Source organism: Vombatus ursinus, unplaced genomic scaffold, assembly GCF_900497805.2.
Source record: "Vombatus ursinus unplaced genomic scaffold, bare-nosed wombat genome assembly UNPS02014830.1, whole genome shotgun sequence".
NCBI classification, from domain to species: Eukaryota; Metazoa; Chordata; class Mammalia; order Diprotodontia; family Vombatidae; genus Vombatus; species Vombatus ursinus.
Window position 1 is genome coordinate 18,128,919 of NW_020954608.1, and position 19,210 is coordinate 18,148,128.

Here is a 19,210-nt window from a genome sequence, read left to right on the forward strand (position 1 = left end):
CAGGCCTTGGAAGAGCTCAAAAGGGATTTTGAGAAGCAAGTAAGAGAAGTAGAGGAAAAACTGAGATTGATGCAAGAAAATCATGAAAAACAAGTCAACAGCTTGCTAAAGGAGACCCCAAAAAAATACTGAAGAAAATAACACCTTAAAAAATAGCCTAACCCAAATGGCAAAAGAGGTCCAAAAAGCTAATGGGGGGAAGAATGCCCTAAAAAAGCAAAATTGGCCAAATGGAAAAGGAAGTCCAAAAGCTTACTGAAGAAAATACTACCTTAAAAATTAAAATAGAGCAATTGGAAGCTAGTGACTTTATGAGAAATCAAGACACTGTAAAACAAATCCAAAAGAATGAAAAATCAGAAAACAATGTGAAATATCTCATTGGAAAAACAACTGATCTGGAAAATAGATCCAGGAGAGAGAATTAAAAAATTATCGGACTATCTGAAAGCCATGATCAAAAAAATAGCCTAGACATCATCTTTCAAGAAATGATCCAGGAAAACTGCCCTGATATTTTAGAACCAGAAGGCAAAATAGGAATTGAAAGAATCCACTGATCTCGTCCTGAAAGAGATCCCCAAAGGAAAACTCCTAGGAATGTTGTAGCCAAATTCCAGAGTTCCCAGGTCAAGGAGAAAATATTACAAGCAGCCAGAAAGAAACAATTCAAGTATTGTGGAAACACAATCAGGATAACATAAGATTTATCAGCTTCTACATTAAGGGACCACAAGGCATGGAATATAATATTCTGGAGGGCAAAGGAGATAGGAGTGCAACCAAGAATCACCTACCCAGCAAAACTGAGTATAATCCTACAGGGGAAAAATGGTCATTCAGTGAAATAGAGGACTTTCAAGCATTCTTGATGAAAAGACCAGAGCTGAATAGAAAGTTTCATTTTCAAATACAAGACTCAAGTGGAACATGAAGAGATAAACAGGAAAGAGAAAATATAAGAGACTTATTAAGGTTGAACTGTTTACATTCCTGCATGGAAAGATGATATTTGTAACTCATGAGACCTTTGTCAGTATTAGGGTAGGTAGAGGGAAAAAAATTATATGTATATATAGATATAGATAGATAGATAGATAGATAGATAGATAGATAGATAGATAGATAGACAGACAGACAGACAGACAGACAGACAGACATACAGATGGACAGACAGACGGACAGATAGATAGATAGATAGATAGATAGATAGATAGATAGATAGATAGATAGATAGATAGAGGGCACAGGGTGAGTTGAAGATGAAGGGATCATATCTGGAGAATAAAATTAAGGGGTGAGAGAGGATTGTACTAGGAGAAGGAAAAAGGGAGAGGTAGAATGGGGTAAATTATCTCACAAAAAAAAAAACAGAAAAGAAAAGGCTCCTACAGTGGAGAGGAAATGGGAGGAGGTAAGAGGGAATGAGTGAATCTTATTCTCATAGGATTTGACTTAAGGAGGGAAAACATACACACTCAATTGGGTATGGAAATCTGTCTTACCCTACAGGAAAATAGGGGGAAGGGGACATGAGAGTAGGGGGATGATAGAGAAGAGGGCAGATGGGGAAAATGGGTAATCAGAAGCAAATACTTATCAGGAGGGACAAGGTCAAAAGAAAGAATAGAATAAATGGGGGGTGGTATAGGATTAAGGGAAATAGAGTTAGTTTTTCACAGCATGTCTACTATGGAAGTGTTTTGCGTAACTGCACATATATAACCTACATTTAGTTGTTTGCTTTATCAATGAGGGTAGGTGGGGAGGGAGGAAGCGAGAAAATTTGGAACCCAAAGTTTTAAAAACACCTGTTTAAAAAAATGTTTTCACATGCAACTGGGAAATAAGAAATACAGGAAATGGGGTACAGAAATCCATCCTGCCCTACAGGAAAATTGAAGGGGAAGGGGATAAGAGAAGGGAGGGAAAGATAGAAGGGAAGGCAAACTAGAGGAAGGGGTATTCAGAATGCATGCCATCTTGGGCTGTGGGGAGGGACAAGATGGGGTGAAAATTTGGAACTCAAAATCTTGTGGAAGTAAATGTTGAAAACAAAAAAAAATGAAAAAAATCATCTTGATATAAAAAATATAAAAATAACCTGCAGCATAAAAAAAAAAGTACCTTTGAAAACAGCTGCATAAAACCCCTGAAGCTTGGGACAGTACATTCTCCACACTGGATGCAGACCCTTAACAAAGAGTTTAAAATTCAAGTAATTGGCTGGAAACATGAGCAAATTGGGCAAAAAAAAAAAGTCACACCATAGAATCTTTCTTTGCTGACAAAGAAGATCAAAACATACAACCAGAAGAAGACAACAAAGTCAAAGCTCCTATATCCAAAGCCTCCAAGAAAAATATGAATCAGTCCCAGGCCATGGAAGACCTCAAAAAGGATTTTGAGAAGCAAGTAATAGAAATAGAGGAAAAACTGGGAAGAGAAATGAGAGTGATGCAAGAAAATCGTGAAAAACAAGTCAACAGCTTTCTAAAGGAGACCCAAAAAATCCTGAAGGAAATAACACCATAAGAAATAGACTAACCCAAATGGCAAAAGAGGTTCAAAAAGCCAGTGAGGAGAATGCCTTAAAAAGAGCACAGTACCTTTTCCTATGAGGGTACGCCATGCTGGTTGTCCTGTGCCAGTGTCTCCCATGCCATGCAATTAATTCCAAAGTTCTTGAGGGAGACCTTCAGAGTGTCTTACTTTTTCTGACCACCATGTGAGTGCTTGCCTTGTGTGAGTTCTCCCTAAAATAGTCTTTTAGGCAAGCATGCATTTGGCATTTGAACAACATGGCCAGGTCATTGGAGTTGCATTCTCTGTAGTAGAGTTTGAATGCTTGGTTGTTTATTTTGAGAAAGGACCTCAGTGTCTGGTACCTTGTCCTGCCAGGTGATCTTCAGAATTTTCCTAAGAAAATTCAGATAGAAGCAATTCAGTTTTCTGTCCAGGTTTTACAAACATACAACAATGAGGTCAGCACAATGGTCTCTTTAGACCTTAAGTTTAGTAGTCAGTCTAATACCTCTTGTTTCCAATACTTTCCTATGGAGTGTCCCAGCTCTGGTAATGCATGTATCAATCTCATTATCAATGTGTACATCCCTGGAAAGTATAATAGCAAGATAAATGAATTTATCCACAGTATTCAAAACTTCTCCATTTGATGTAACTGGTGGTTCCATATGTGTATGGTATGGTTCTGACTGGCAGAGCAACTGTGTTTTCTTGGTCTTAATTGTTAGGCCAAGATTAGCACAAGCAGCAGAGAAATGATCCATCCTTTATTGCATGTCAGCTTCAGAGGCTGAATTGAATGCACACTCATCTTCAAACAAAAAAATCATGTACCAATACTCCCTCAACTTTAGTCTTGGCTTGTAGCTTTTTTAAGTTGAAGAATTTACCATCAATGTGGTAGCTAATCTTGATTCTGTGTTCCTCCTCATTGAAGGCATTTGGAAACGTGGCTGAAAACATCATGCTAAAAAGCACCGGAGAGAGCACACAGCCTTGTTTCACTCCAAGTTGACTGGAAAAACTTGAGAGCATTATTCATTATCCAGAACCCATTTACCAATATACTATTGGCCTTGAGTCATGCTATATGATGATCAAATTAAGTAAATGGGGATGCTTATTTAGCTTAGAGAAGACTTGGGTGTGTGTGTGGGAGGGATGATGATTGTGTTAAAGTATTTGAAAAGATGTCACATAGAACAGAAATTTAATTTATTCTCCTTCTTTCCAGAGGACGGAACTTGGAGTAACACTCGAAAGATACAGAGATAAAGAATTAGATTTGATATAAAGAAAACCTCCCTTAAAATTAATATAATCTAAAATAGAATGAGTTGCATTAGGAGATAGTCACTTCTTCAATTAAAATTTGTCAATCAAAGGCTGGATGGCTTCTTGATGAAGATGTTGTAGAGTGGATTCTTGGAGCGGTGTAAGTTGAACTTGATGTCTTCTGATGTTCCTTCTGATTCTATATTGAATTTGACTACATTTTGATGCTGTGGTTAATATGAAGGAAGAGGAAGAATAACTAGCATTATTCCTTTTTTCAAACATTTAGCCAAAATTTTTCTCTTATAAAGCATTGGCCCAAATCCACAAGATTAGGAAACCCCAGTCCTATAAATGAACTCTATATTTGGCCATACTTTAAAGTCTAATGTATTTAAACACCTTAGATAGAATTATGGGCTTGCTGATGATATTTAAAGTAAACAACGTTTTTTTTTTTCCCTCAACTTCAAAAGACAAGTGAAATATAGATGACCTTAGAGAAATGAAGTAGGTGCAATTCTTCCTAGCTAAGAGATCAAAGTAAATTTGTACATAACTTAGTATAATGTCTAATCTCATGGAAGGCCTATCATTCAATGCTAGTTAGGTGAATTACCAGGTAATTATTAGTATTAAAGTTGTGCCAACTTAGGTAATACATAATATAGGATAGGCGGCCTTTGGAACTTCCTGTTAGAGCTACTTCTTTTTATTACATTCAAGTTTGGTCGTTTTGTTTGGGTATTTTTTCTCTCGCTGACTAGCAGAGAAATAAGGGTAGGAGAAGTGGGAATAGTATTGCATTTCTATTTTCCATGCTTTAGATCTGACCAATAAATTAATTATAATACTTTTTTGACTTCAACACACTTTAGGGAATTTGTTCAGATCAGCTCTCAGAGCTGAGTTGCCCAGGAGAGTACAAGTCAATTATGGTTGGAGTTCTTCTTGTCTCATTAGCTGCTTGAATAAGAATGTGTTTGAATGATGGCCCAGGAGACAACATCTAGGAAATCCTTCTCCTATTCCCAGATGAACTTCTCAGTCATAATAATCATGTGTCCATTATTAGTTCAAATTGTGTCATACAACTAAGTAATTTATTATATACCTAGAGGGAAATTAGAGAAGTTAAATAGATTTTAATTTAATTATATATGAATATGTGCATTTGTATATGCCTATATAAAATAGATGTATTTTATATGTTTAAATTAAAATGTGTTGAATTATTTAACTTGATTAATATTTTTCTAGGTATAATAAATATATGCAAAGGTCTTATATGTATATATACATATATATATATATATATACAGAGAGAGAGAGAGAAAGAGAGAGAGAGAGCAATATTATGTCTTTAGTACTTTGGATATTATGCCTGCATTATGAAGAGATATATGTGGACATCATATCTGTGTTGCATAAAGTATGATATAATATACAAACATGTTAAGAAATATCTTATTTGGATTTTGGCTGGAAATTGGGTACCAAAATTTCTTAAATTTTTTTGATGTCTTTTGTTTTTATCTCACTCTTATTTTTAGATATACTATTCCCTATACTGATCCTTCCCTTTCAGCAAAGAAAAAAAATGGCAAGCAAGATTGTCAGTTACTACATATGATAGCATATTCAATAGTCCTCCACCTCCCTCTTGAAAGGTATATTCCATCACCTATTTTGCCAGGTCTAAGTTCAGCCATTACAATTACTCACAGTACTGATGCCTTTTTAGTGTCATTTCCATTTTAATTATTTTGCATTACTTTTCATACTTCTAAATATGAACATTTGAACACAGAAAGATGATTGATAAGATTTGTGATTTTTATAGCTTCACTTAATAATATTGTGTTCAAGTAGGTTGGAAATATTTGGATTTTTTAAAAGAAGATTTTTCATTATAACTAAAGGATTCACTAACAGTGAATTAACATTTTTCAGTATCTTAGCAACTGTCCATTGGTGGATGAAATGGAAATAGTCTACAATCTGGTACCAAAACTTCCACAAGCCTATGCCTGTGTTATGTGGATGTGACTCGTATTTTATTAAATTTTATAATTGCCTCATAAGATATAATGCTAAAGTAAGCAATCACAGTGTGCTTAAGGTCAGGATGCTTAAAAGATAAATACAATATCTAGAAGAAAATTATGATCAAGAACATTGCAAAAATTTTTAAATTATCTTCAATAAATTTTAGATTAGACTCCAAGATTGTAAAACTACAAACAAAGGTTCCTTTTAGTTTCTGAGTTAACATCCATACTATGCTGTGGGGTCAGATCAAACACTGAATGTGCTGGGCCATAAAGGTGGCAGTATTTCCTCTATGATTAATGGTCCTTTTCTATAACACCCTTAGCTTTCCCAAAGACATCATTACTTTTCTGTGGTCATGTCCTATCATTCAGTCCATCAACTGTTGATTCTCTTTCCAAGATGCATGTGCTATTCCATCATACATTTGTGAATGTTTACAGATAGCCTGGATGATAGTTTTCCAAGTCTTTTCATCCAGTATCATCATTCTTTCCCACTTCCAGGGTATCATTAGAAAACGTTTCTTTGCACAGGACCACAGATAAGTCCAAATTTTCTATAAAGAAATTTCTCTTTTACTTTTTTCATATAGATTGCTTTCTCAAAAATAATGCAAATACCTTCATTTGAAAACTTTATATTTAATAAAGATTGTACGTATTTAAATATATAAATCATACATGCACATACGTATTCATTATATATATATATATATATTTTTCCTGAGTAGTGTGTAGAAAACAGTCAGAAAGACGTTCTAAAAGACCTTGAAGTCAGAAAGACCAGGCTTAAAATCTCACCTCTGATACAAGACATTTAACTCATTAAGATTATAAGTTGCCAAGAAGATGATAACCTGCTGGTAGAGGGAATTTCCTCATCCAGTCAGTCAGTTAATAAGCATTTATTAAGAACCTGCTGTGTGTCAGGCATTGTGCTATGAGATGGAGTTCCATAGACCAGTGAATGATAGGTTCGATACCATTCCTTAATACACTTTCCAAGAAAGAAATAAAGTATGGACATATGTGTAAAATTAATAGATAATAGCTATAATACATTCATTTTGGCCGTTGTAATGAGTGATATGGGTTGCTGAACAGAAAATTTAACCGTGTTATATCGATTGGGAAGGCAACCTTGTGGTTAACTTAATGACTAGAGGCCCAGCTTCAATTTAATATATTTGAAGTTCATTCTGAACATGAAAACTCAGTATTATCAGAACTAATAACACTTGAAAAGCTATTAGAATAAATCCTCAAATTGCCCATCTCTAATGAAGCAGGACTAATTATTCAATGTTCCTAGTCACCAATCTGTGAATAGTATCTGTTGACAAAATGGGCTATTTTCCAGTAATATTTGCCTCATGTAAGTCATTTTGTTATAAACACTCTTAAACAAAGCAACATTTCAAATATTAGCTTCCATAAAGAACAACTTTGTTTTCTTTATAGCTTCTACTTTGAAAATAAACATTCTGTATACAGAAGTAAGCATATTGTGCTAATTTAAGATCCTTATTGTGCCTTTTAAGGATAGAAACATAGTGGATGAACCTTTCTTAGAGTGTTGTTTTATTATTGCTTTCTTAAAACAATTTGTCTTTCTAAGAACAAAGAAGAGTTACATTACTTGGGCAGGACAGTTTATGTTAGCATATTTTATTTGAGGACCTACTGGCACACTGAAACCAACTATCACAGATTAAAAGGCACAACTAAATTAGAAGGAACTTTAATTAATTGGACAGTGGCCAGATATTAAATAGCCCTTCTGCTGATGATATTTAGAAGCCCCATACCCTACATCTCTTTCCTAATGTTGCAGGTGGTATAGTGGATAGAATGCTGGATTTGAGTCAGAAAGACCTGAATTTAATCCCACCTTAGATATTTACAAGCTGTTTCGTCCTCAGACTCAGTTTCCTCGTCTATAAAAGGGGATAAAAATGCCACTGGTCTCACAGGGTGGATCAACTGAGGATCAACTGAGAATAATTTTGTAATCCTTAAAGCACTATATAAATGCTAACTACTTGTGGTGTGACTATTAATGACTTACTTGGCTTCTCAGTGCCTTAGATACCTCTCTAAGATTATAAGTTAGAAAATAGTTAACAGTGTTAATACTAGAGAGAGTTTCTATACTAGAAACACTCATCAAATTACAGATCCAGAAAAAAAAGCATCTCTCTCTCTCTCTCTCTCTCTCTCTCTCTCTCTCTCTCTCTCTCTCCCTCTCTCTCTCTCTCTCTCTCTCTCTCTCTCTCTCTCTCTCTCTCTCTCTCTCTCTCTCTCTCTCTCTCTCTGTCTCTCTCTCTCTCTCTCTCTCTCTCTCTCTCCACACACATACACATGTGCACTCATGCTTTTAGAATGGCAAACAAAGGAGTTGGTTTTGATTGGGTGTTCACAGATTTAGAAGTAGATTACCATGAAAAGAATTGAAACTTATGTGACAATAAATGTTGCAGAGGACTAGGAGGTACTGAGATACTACAAAGGCTAAGATCCTCTTAAATAAACGTACTTTTATTTGATATGCTGTAACTTCAGTGCAAAAGTGGACATTGAGAGGACGGTGGAAAGTATGTTGGGAAATATGGTTGTACACCTTTACCGTCTTTGCTCTCATTGGTGTTATTTCCACCTCTTCTGTAAGTGCAGCTCTTTCTTTCCCTTTTTTTTTTACAATCTCTCCCTCTCTTCTTTTTCTCTCTCCCCTCAAATGGATTATCCCCCCATTTCTCTCTCTGTCCCTCTGTCTCTCTTTCTCTATCTCTCTCTGTCTCTCTCTGTTATGTATATACAGTAGATGACTCAACTGTTCATTTCTCACTTTCCTCATTTATTTTCAAATAAACAGAGTATATAACATATGTAAAGTAATCAACATGTAGCAATTCAATAGTTTTCAATTTTTTCATCATCAAACAATTTGGGCTAACCCCCCACTTAATAATACTTGTATTATTACTATCTGTTGATTGATAAAATAGATAATGATAAAAACCCATCTTGAATTCAGCAATGTTTTTAGATGAGTGTGTGTGTATATGTGTGTATGTGCATATATACACACATACACACATATGTATTACAATCATATTTAATGTATGTTTGACAAATATACACACATGTATGCGAGAAGGTGCTTTTGCTTATTTATGGGTTAAAGAACCCTTTGCAAAAACTCTATAACCCTATTAAGGTCTAAGGCCTTATAGTTGGGAACCATTGACTATAGATGAATTTCATTGGACTGAGGGTTGGGGGTAGGAGGGTCTGTGTTCTAGTCCTGATCATTTGATATCTCTGTGACCTTGAGCAAGTTACCTTATCTCTTAGGGTCTCAGTTTCCTCAGTCAGCTCCAGCATTCAAAGTATTCATGACTTTAGTAGTTCATATTGCAGTGGATATAATGTAACAGCATGTGTAGTAGACGCAGTAGATGCTAATAGTGTATGATTACTTAAAAAGAATAATTGGTTATGAGCTATGAGTGATCAGTATAAAACTCATAGTTTAGTTATGATGATATTAGGATAGTCGTTCTGTCTCCCCCCCCCACTCCTTATCCAAGTAGAATGGACAAGTTTGAAAATTTGAAAGGTACTTAACATATGAAATATCATTTGATCTTCACAATAACAATATGAATTACATGTTTCAGTTATCATTTTCATTTTATAGATAAAGAAATTGAATCTCAGAGAGGTGATATGATCTGTCTAGGGTCATATAGCTAGTAGATATTTAAGTAAGGATTTTTTTGTTACTGTTTTTCTCTTTGCAATATTAAATGTTTTGAAAACTTTAGCAACATAGACCTTGTTGTTCCTCACATATGCCTTTTCACTGGCTGGCTTTCATTTCTGGAATGGTGTTTTCTCACCTCTGCTTCCTAGATTCACTATCATCCTTCAAAACTCAGTTTAATTAGCACCTTTTGCAAAATGTTTTTCCTGTTTCTTTTCCTGTCCTCCTCCCCTCACACCTAGGATTTCCCTCTGAAATTATCTCCCATTTATATTATACATGTATTTATGTACACATATATACATATATAGAATTTATACATACATACAGAAAACTGTGTATACATGTACATTTAGGTATAATTTGTACATGTATAAATATATAATCTATTAAATTATAATTAAATTAAAATTATAAATAAATGCATACATAAATATGGCAGCTCAGTAGTCCAGTGGATAGAGCACTGGGCTTGGAGTCAGGAAGACTCAAATTCAAATCTGGCCTCAGACATTTACTAGCTGTGTGACCTTGAGTAAGTCACTTAACCTCTGTTTACTCTAATCACTGGAGAAGGAAATGGCAAACAGTTCTGTTATCTTTGCCAAGAAAACTTTATGGACAGTATGATCTTTGGGGTCATAAAGAGCATGACATGATTGAAAGACTGAGCAACAACAAGAAAATACATAAATTATATATAAATATAGATAAATGATATACATACATATTTAATTTATTTATACACATGTAATTGTATATGTCCATTTATATATAATCTATATGTATATAAATATATGTAATATAAATGGAAGATAATCTTAGAAGGAAGATTATATACACATATATAGAGATATATATACACATACATACAAATTTGTATGTGTTATATACATAGTTTTTTGTACTTTATCTCTTCTAGTAGAAGCTCCTTTAGAGCAGGAACATTGTTTTTGCCTTTTTCTGTATCCCTTTAACTTAGCACAGTGCCTGATACATAGTAGATACTTAATAAATGCTTGTTATTGATGCTGATGATACCCTCTGGTTATTCTTGTAGGCTTAAACTTATTGATGTCGTATTTCATAGCTTACTGACCACAAGTAAACAAAGATTTCCAGGAAAGGTGACAAATTCTACTGAACTTGGTACCTTCACAATCTCTCTCTCTCTCTCTCTCTCTCTCTCTCTCTCTCTCTCTCATTTGTTTAGGATTGTGAACATCATAATAATCAATAATTATTTGGATTCAAGTCTTCTTGAATTGAAGAAGATCATCATTTGAGCCAAAATAGCAAAATTTATCTATTTAAACTGAGAACATTGCTTTTAATAGACAAAGGAGCAGAGTTCATCTTAGTTTAGAGTGAATTGCAAAACATATGTGTGTACATGTACACATATATTTATATTTATATATAATAATCCATGTCAGAAATAATAGACCAAAAACATACCTTTTTGTTCATATCTCTGTTAAGGTGACTCAAGATATAAATAGCAAAACTTTCAAGGCCCAAATCACTCTGGAATAATGAACTTCATGAGTCACTCTGATTATTGGTTGTATTAACATATGCTTTTTTAGGATCTGTTTTATATTGATACTGCTGTGATGTCCTTCCTCAGATATAAATTAAATAGATCAAATCAGCCCAGCATGTTTAATTTGAGTTCTAAATTTAGCCAGTCTTTTATTCCAGTTTTAGCAGCAAAGATGTGACAAACAACAGAGAAAGTAGATGGGTGAGAAAGTAGATAAGCAAGTAATAAATGTTCATGAGAAATAGATATGGAAAAACTTGTACCAAAGGGATTGAACACTAAGTGGTAGTTTGAGTCACAAGTCCAGAAGATCTGAAAAGGCCAGAAAATCATCCAGTAAAGGGCATTTTCCCCACTACACAAAGAGTAGAATTTCACGGATAGGAGACATCATATGGAGAAATGGTATACAGAGCAACTTTGGTAAAAAGAGTAATGGACTTGGAGTCAAGAGACCTGAATTTTGAATCCTGCTATGACGCTAGCTATGTGACCTTGATCAAGTCACTGAAATTTTTTGCAATTCTTTGTCCATGAAATCAGAATAATACTTGCTTTACTCACTTCCTTGAGTTGTTGTTGGAGAAGCATTTTGTAAAACCTAAAGTCTCTTGTATATGTCAATTATTATCATAATTAATGTCCACATCTGGGTGGTCTCCATCAGGTACAACCTTCAGCAAAATCACCAAAATAAGCAAAATTGTTTTTGGTGCCTTCTTACCATTTCTCATAGGAGCAAAAACCCTCTTCCCTCAAGCTTTAGGTATCCAGTAACCTTTGAGTGTCCCCAAATTCCCAGTTTTTCTTTAATTCTTTAACCTTTTCCATCAAAGCCCTCAGGCACTCATGAACTTAATCTCAGTTAAGGATTAAAACAAAGGATAGCAATTTTATTATATTAATGACACCAAAGCATGCCCCCTTACTCTTAATAAAAAGTATATATACCTACAGACACTCTCTATATGTACACACATATATATACACATGTGTATACATATACATATACATATACATATACATATACATATACATATACATATACATATACATATACATATACATATATGTGTGTATTCCTGTGGAATTTCAGGAATAGTGAAAAGTGAAATGAATAATTCTGGTCTGTGCCAGGGAAGTACCCTTGAGAAGAGTCCCTTAAACCATGCTCCAGGTGTAGCTGGAACTCTGCCCTCTATAAAGCTCTGTCCCACTTTCTAAATATAGGTTGTAATCCTCAATCCTTTAACTTTTGAATTTGTTCTCATTGTTAGAATAGATTTTGTCTTATTTTTAATTTTTTTTAAATTCTGCACTTAAGCACCAAATAAAAAGGCATTTCCATATACACAATAGAACTGAAGACAGTTATACATGTAATGATCTCTATTATGTACAGCTTGCTTTTCTTTTTAAACATAAACACAGTAAGAGTAATACTTAGAAGGATACTATAAAAGGAAAACAATATAATAAACTCATCATGTATCTTTCAAAGCTCCTCTTCTTGTCTGTGTTTCTTTCTTGCCTTCCTTCTGTTTTCCTCTGTGCATTGAGAAGGATTCATATAATTATTGAGAAATTTTACCCAATTGTATTAGGCATAGTGCATTCAATTGAAAATGGCAATGAGTTGAATCTCATTGACGTTCAGATCTCTGTATCCAAAACCTCTTCATGCTAGTCATCCTTTGCTGTGATGTGCTATCATGTAAACTCATTTTCGGTGCAGGATATTTTTTAGTTGACAGTGTAGAGTCATACAAATATAAAGAGGTAAGTAGATAAAAAAATGAAGAGACAGGCACAAAAAAATGAAAGAAGAGAACACAAGATGTAATAGGGACAGAAAGAGACAATAAAAAGCAGTATGGGAGAGGGAAGATTTTGCCTGCCTTCCAGGTTTTTCATGCTATTGATAAAACACCCCAGGGAGGTTTGCTCTGTGACAGCCTTGTGTGAGCCTCTTTTCTTTCCCTTTCTTTATTTTAATTATCACTTCCTGACTTTATGCTCTCTGTCTCCCCATATTCCACATTATCTCTGCTGGTGTTTCTCCTTGACACTTTCTCTTCATGTGTATGTTCATTCTCCTTCATTTCTGAATGTTTCCAGCTCTAGACATAGTTCTATAGTTCTCAAACTTGGAATTGGGTGCTCTCCCAACCACCTTTTGTGTACATCTCACTCTTCCTCCCAACAGTGATCCTCAGATCACCTCAGTGACCTTCACTCTGTCTACTGTACTCTTCTTTCTCTCTCATTTCTCTTTTTCCTAGGCTATGCTTCAAAATGGTGCCCTCCTTCTTCACCATCAAAACTCATATTCTTTAAATTATCTTACTATACTTAAATGAATCTATGATCCCATCAGTAAGAGCATTTTATTGGTACATGTTATAAACCATTCATTGTCTATCCATCCTAAGTGATTCTTCTCCAAATCCTCCCATAAATATACCATATTACTCTATGTGGCGTGGGGGCCTTTTTCAAGTTCTCTTGACATGGTACATGTCCTAGTGTAGTATTCAAGGTATATATCAGTTATCCATCTCTTCATTTCGGTGAGCAGTCTACCATTTCTCATCCTCTCATAAAGGTTTTAACATGCAAAAAAAAGTACAAGTTCACCACTTTCATTTTGGTCTGATTATGACTTGTAAAAAACTAGAATAAAAAATAACATTTACAACCATAGTATTATGTGACAGATTATGATATTTCATATATGATATTTCATATGTTATTTACAATGTATTTATAGCACCCCATCAAAATTCTGAGACCTGTTGTCTCCCAACTCCAAAACATCCCACTTCTTTCTTCACTGAGTTAGTTCAGTGTCTTACACACAGGGCTTTTCTCCACATTCCCCATACTCTCCAACTCCTGTTCTCATACTAAAAAGACTTCAACATACATCTACTACTCCCTTAAATATCTTTACCTCCCTGTTCCTCAATTTGTTCATTTTCTATGACCTCTTCCTCCACTACACTTAAATTACACAGAGATAGTCGTAACCTTGACTTTCTAGTCATTTAAAAATGCTCCACCATTATGTTTATGAACTTTGATATTTCCTTATCTAATCACAATCTGTTGTCATTCCACTTTTTCCGAAGCCTTGCAACCCCAATCCCTTTTCTTCAGCCTCAACATGACTTCTAGTCCCCTAAACTCTTAGCTTTTTACCAAGCTATTGCCCTTGCAATGGCTATACTATTCTACTTTCCCCATCTTGACTCCTTGGTGAATCAGTTCAGCTCTACACTATCCTCTTCTCTTCAGTCCCTTTCCTTCTTATCTTATTTCCTGTTTTGGCTTGCCAAGCCTAAGTCCTAGATTATTCTTACCAACTACTGTCTTCATTCTTACTTCCACGCTTTCAAATGAAGATGGTGAAAACTATGAAATCATCTTGACATCCATTAAAAATTTATGATATAAATCTCAATTGGGCCCTTACTTCAACAAGGCAATCTTTTTTATAACTCCCTAATTAACCCACCCTCCCATTCATCAGAAAAGCTTTAGCAAATATTTTCTTCCCTCCTCAAACTTCCTATATCTCCCTCTTCCCTTAAAGGATCAGCTGAGAAACTAGCCTCACATTTCACTGAAAAAAATGAGACCATTTACCTCCCCTCACTTTTCCCAAATGTTTTCTGCCACTATCTCCTGCTTCAACTCTGTTTCACATAATGAGGAGGGCCTTCTTACCAAGGCAAACACCTCCATATTCATGAATGATCCCATTCCATCCCATCTTCTCTAGTGGATTGCCTTCTCTATCATCTTCATTCTGGCATCTATCTTCAATCTCTCCTTATCTGTTGGCTGCTTCCCTGCTGCCTTGAAAAATGTCCATGTCTCCCCATCCTCAAAAAATCCTCACTTGATCTATCCTTCTCTGCTAGGTACCCTCCAAAATCTCTCATCCCTTTTGTAGCTAAACTCCTTGAAAAGACTCTCTATAATAGGTGCCTCTTCTTGCTTTCCTTTCACTCCCTTCTTAGCTCTCTACAGTGTGGTTTTCAAACTTATCATTTAACTGCAATTGTTCTCTTTAAAACTACTACTGATATGTTAATGGTCAAATCTAACTCCATTTTTTCCATCCTTATCCTTCTTGATATCTCTTCACCCTCTTACAGTCAATCACACTCTTCCCTTTGACACTGTCTTCTTTCTAGTTTTTTCAGGATACAACTGTCTCCTGGTTCTCTTACTGTCTTCCCATTCCTCATTATCCTTTACTGAATCTTCATCTATGTCACACCTGCTATCCATGTGTGGTCCATAATACTCTGTACTGAGCCCTATTCTTTTCTCCTTCTATACCATTTCACTTGGTATCTCATTAGCTCCTGTGATTTCAGTAATCATCTTATTCAGAGGACTCTCAGATCTCCTTATCCAACCCTACCCTCTCTGCTGATCTCCATTCTTACATATCCAACTACTTATTGAACATCTTGTACTAAGCATATCCAAATCTGAACTCATTATCCACCCCCCCAGCTTTGCTTTCTTCCTAACTTCTGTTATTGTTAGGGGTACCGCCATCCTCCCCATTACCAAGAATTGCAACATAGGTGTTATCCTTGACTCCTCTCCTTCCTTCTCAGTCCTCATATGTAATCTGTTGCCAATGTCTGTTAGTTTTACCTTCTCAACATGTGAAGGTAAAAATCATATACCTTTTTCTCTACTCTGACACTGGCACCACTCTGGACTTTTGCAGTAGGCTGCTGGTTGGTCTCCCTGCCTCAAGTCTCTCTCTAGTCCAGGCCATCCTCCTGTCAGCTGCTAAAGTGACCTTCCTAAAGTGTAGATCTAACCTTGTCAAATAACCCACCCCAACCCCAACCCCACTCAAACTCCAGTGACTTCCAGTCATCTCCAGGGTCAAATATAAAATCCACTATTTGGCATTCAAAGCCCTCCATAACCTGGTCCCCTACTAACTTTCAGTCTTCTAATACTTCAAACTTTTCCCCATTCTACACACACATGTACTCTGGGATCCAGTGACACTAACCACCTTACTCTTCCTTGTAAAAGACACTCTATCTCCCAGCTCAGACATTTTCACTGGCTGTTCCCCATGCCTGGAATTCCCTCACTTCTCATCTTTGTCTCTTGGCTTCCCTGTTTTCCTTCAATTCCCTGCTAAAATTTCATTTTCTATGGAAAAGCTTTTTTTAGTCTCCCTTAATTTTAGTGCCTTCCTTCTTTTATTTATCTCCATTTTGTCCTATATATGTCTTGTTTGAATATAGGTTTTTATGTTGTATTCCCAATTGGACTGTGAGCTCCCTGGGAGCATGGATAGACTTTTGCATTTCTTTATATTCCCAGCACTTAGGACAGGGCCTGGTGCATATTAGGTACTTAATAAATAGTTATTAGTTAACAAGCTACAACCCTGCACAGGGTCAATGGGAAAAGTGTAATTACTTTTATTTTATAGATCAGGAAACTGAGACTCTGGTTACATAGCTCATCCATGGTCATTTAGCTAAAAGATCAGGGAACCAGAAATTGAGCCTACATCTTGTGATTCTATATCCTGTGTTTACTAGGTTGCCTCAAAAGCTAGAAAGAATGTTACAGGATCTCTTAACTAGCACTTCAGTTTTAGAAGTTGGGAAATATGGACAGGAAAAATGTTTTATTAGTTAAGGGGAAGGAGAATATGTTACATTAAAGAAAAAATTACAAGTTCCAGTCATCACCTCCAAATCTTGATTGATGAGAAATTAAGGTGAACGACATCTACCATAAGAAACTAGGAAAAAAAGAAAGTCTTGATATTGAACTCCTCTGCTAGATATTTGACAGATCAGACATTGACTATTAAAAAGTGATCCCATTTTCCTGTCATTTATTCTTCATTTGGCTGCAGGAGAAAAAGGTTTGATGAAGAAAAGCCCATAAATAGCATCAATATAAGACTTATACCTCCTTCCTAGAGGACAAGCTTCCTACATAGGAGCCGACATCTTTAGCTAAATATAAACCTGTCCTTGGTGTCATTCTTTCCTCCAGTAAACTGTCAAATAACCTTGCTAGAAGACATATGGATAGTGTGTCATATGGGCATGATCATGGATATTCAAGACTCCATATATTCTCTTCAGGATTTATAAAGGTATAAAATTCCACAGCAAGAACACTCAAGGTTATTTGTCATGAGTTTTCATTGTTAATTAAATGGACATGTTAAATTTCTGCTCTCAATTAAAAAAAATTAATCTACTACATAAATTTTCTTAATTACGTGGGATTGTTAGCTTGTAAAGATAGTTTTCTTTCTGAGTGCTGCAAAGCTATCAAATAAACAATCATATTCTAGATAACCCAGGTAAATAGAAGTTTTGAAATGATAATTATTTAATTTTAAGCAAAATCATCTTTTAAAAAGTTCACCAGAAGGCCCATGGGATGAATTTGAATGATATGAGATTTTTGTGGATATTGATTTACTTTCTAGAAGATCTTAGATCTTATCTTTTTTGCCCCTATGGAATCTCTATAAGCATGGCATTTTGAATTATTTTGGTTTCTTTTATGATTCTACCACCTTGGTAGAAATGTATTATTTAAAAGGTCAAAAGAATAGATTTTTCCCCACAAGGAGTAAACAAAGCCATTTGATCTCTTCCATAATAGTTAATATATAACTAAACAAAAGTAGATGAAAAAATTCTCAACTAGCAAAGAACACATAAGCATACAAATCTTAAGCAAACAGACCATATGTTGTAAAGCAAAAGGTATGTGGAGATAGTTACAGTGTATTTCAATTGCTTACTTTTTCTTCCATAAACATCAAAAGTTCATCAATTCAAATGACTAAAATTTATTAAGCACCTATTATTACACTATACTATGATAGGTTCTGAGGAAAGTCAGAATTTAGATAAAGTATGGTAAGATTTTGCAACATTCATTTCAGGAAGGGTATATTACCTATATATCAATAATTATAGTACACATTAATATACAGAGGAATACAAAACAAACTATTGAGTGACATCCAGGAAGAGGTCTTGGAGGTTCCTTTATAATAGACAAAAAAGGCAATCAATTCCTTTTGGAAAAAAAAATCACTATTAAAGTGCAGCAGATGAACCAATACGGTCAAGAAGGAGCAGAAGGTTTCTGCTTAGGAAGGGGAGGAATAATCTTTTTCACAAGACTTCTAATCATTTTCAATTAATAATCATTTATTTTCTCTCCCTTCTACCCCTCCACCTTGTAAAAAATAAGTAGAGACAAGCAAAATAATTTTCCTCATTGGCCATGCCCAAATCTATATGTCTTATCCTTCCCCTTGAATCCATCTTCTCTCTTTTAGGAAGGAGGTATTCTTCATCACCAGTTCCCTGTCCTTTTTGGCAATTGTAAAAATTATATGTGATTTTCAGCCCCATGCCTCCAGAATATAATAGGATGAGTCAGAGGGACTCCACCATAGAACAAAATGTAGCCCAAAAGTTTCTATTCCAATGAGTGTTCTATCTCAATGTAGATCTTAAGATTATTATGGGGTGTTCAGGGAGAACTAGCACCTCTAGTGTGAGAGTTTGCTGAGAACTTTTCAGGGCTGCTTATCCACCCTTGGTGTTCACCTGTCACCCAACTCTCCTAGGTGACTCCAAGAAGCTGTAGCATGCACAGTGGCTATATCCCAATAAAATCATCTTGGCAGATGGACTAGGGTGAGGGTAACCAACAGGCCTTAAACCCATCAGTGAGGTAAGGGGATGTCTACCCCAAGTATGTGAAGACTTCTCTGATGGAATGGGCAGATGAGAACAATTTATTCCAGTGGCCATGGAGCAGGTACTATGGAGCTCCTAGAGCTTGGTCAGGCATCAAATATGCCAAGGTCATTCACTGCATCTTGGGCCATTGCCAGTTGTCCTGATTTTTGTCTTGTCACTGGACTTTGATGACTCTGGAAGAGAGAGTGAGGCTGATGACTTTGTGCAACTCTACATCACTTAAATCCAATTCTTGCACAAG